The 1973-nt window shown below is 41.7% G+C and overlaps 1 non-coding gene across 1 annotated transcript; it reads right to left on the bottom strand.

Moving 5' to 3' along the window:
• Positions 1-348: 348 nt before the first annotated feature.
• On the bottom strand, positions 349-452 carry LOC112798779 (small nucleolar RNA R71). The gene has a single exon (XR_003200376.1). It is a non-coding gene; the product is annotated as a small nucleolar RNA R71 (small nucleolar RNA).
• Positions 453-1973: the final 1521 nt, after the last annotated feature.

Raw genomic sequence — 1973 nt, 5'->3', positions numbered from 1 at the left:
ACAAAGCCAACATCCAAGTTTGATGGAAGAAGCATCTCCATTCCTGCCATTGGAGCCACTAACTTTGAGCTTAAGCCTCAACTAGTTGCATTAATGCAACAAAACTGCAAGTTTTATGGACTTCCATCTGAAGATCCTTATCAGTTTTTAACTGAATTCTTGCAGATCTGTGAGACTGTAAAGACGAATGGAGTTGATCCTGAAGTCTACAGACTCATGCTTTTCCCTTTTGCTGTAAGAGACAGAGCTAGAATATGGTTGGATTCACAACCTAAGGACAGCCTGAACTCTTGGGATAAGCTGGTTACTGCCTTCTTAGATAAGTTCTTTCCTCCTCAAAAGCTGAGGAAGCTGAGAGTGGATGTTTAAACCTTCAAGCAAAAAGATGGTGAATCCCTCTATGAAGCTTGGGAAAGATACAAGCAGCTGACCAAAAGATGTCCATCTGACATGTTTTCAGAATGGACCATGTTAGATATATTCTATTATGGTCTCTCTGAATTTTCGAAAATGTCACTGGATCATTCTGCAGGTGGATCTATTCACCTGAAGAAAACGCCTGAAGAGGCTCAAGAACTCATTGACATGGTTGCAAACAACCAGTTCATGTACACCTCTGAGAGGAATTCTGTGAATAATGGGATATCTCAGAAGAAAGGAGTTCTTGAAATTGATGCTCTGAATGCCATATTGGCTCAGAACAAAATGTTGACTCAACAGGTCAACATAATCTCTCAAAATCTGAATGGATTGCAACATGCATCCAACATTACTAGAGAGGCAGCTTCTGAAGAAGCTTATGATCCTGAGAACCCTGCCATGGCAGAGGTTAATTATTTGGGTGAACCTTATGGAAACACTTATAACCCATCATGGAGAAATCACCCAAATTTCTCCTGGAAGGATCAACAAAAGCCTCAACAAGGCTTTAACAATGGTGGACGCAATAGGCTGAATAATAGTAAGCCATATCCATCATCTTCTCAGCAACAGACAGAGAATGCTGAACAAAATAATTCTAATTTAGCTAATATAGTCTCTGATCTGTCAAAGGCCACTTTCAGTTTCATGAATGAAACCAGATCCTCCATTAGAAATTTGGAGGCACAAGTAGGCCAGCTGAGTAAGAAAGTTATTGAAACTCCTCCCAGTACTCTCCCAAGCAATACAGAAGAAAATCCAAAAGGAGAGTGCAAAGCCATTGACTTAGTCAACATGGCCGAATGCATCAAGGAGGAGGAGGACGAAAATCCCAGTAAGGAAGACCTCCTGGGACGTCCTTCAAGCAAGAAGGAGCTTCCTATTAAGGATCCTGAGGAATCTGAGGCTCATACAGAGACCATAGAGATTCCATTAAATCTCCTTCTGCCATTCATGAGCTCTAACTATTATTCATCCTCTGAAGAGGATGAAGATGTGACTGGTGAGCAAGTTGCTCAATATCTAGGAGCTATCATGAAGCTGAATGCCAAGCTATTTGGTGATGAGACTTGGGAAAGTGAACCTCCCTTGCTCATTAGTGACTTAGATACTTGGATTCAGGAAACTCTACCTCAAAAGAAACAAGATCCTGGCAAGTTCTTAATACCTTGCACCATAGGCACCATGAGCTTTGAAAAGGCTCTATGTGATCTGGGGTCAGGGATAAATCTTATGCCACTCTCTGTAATGGAGAAGCTGGGGATCATTGAGGTACAACCTGCCTTGTTCTCATTACAATTGGCAGATAAGTCTTTGAGACAAGCCTATGGAATGGTAGAGGACGTTTTAGTAAAGGTTGAAGGCCTTTACATTCCTACTGATTTCATAATCCTAGACACTAGGAAGGAAGATGATGAATGCATCATCCTAGGGAGACCTTTCCTAGCCACAGCAGAAGCTGTGATAGATGTCAACAGAGGTGAGTTAGTCCTTCAATTGAATGGGGACTACCTTGTGTTTAAAGCACATGGCCATCCCTCTGTGACAAAAGA

This window comes from Arachis hypogaea, chromosome 4, assembly GCF_003086295.3.
Source record: "Arachis hypogaea cultivar Tifrunner chromosome 4, arahy.Tifrunner.gnm2.J5K5, whole genome shotgun sequence".
NCBI classification, from domain to species: Eukaryota; Viridiplantae; Streptophyta; class Magnoliopsida; order Fabales; family Fabaceae; genus Arachis; species Arachis hypogaea.
The sequence above is the reverse complement of the archived record's forward strand: the minus strand, read 5'-3'. Positions and strand labels throughout refer to the sequence as shown.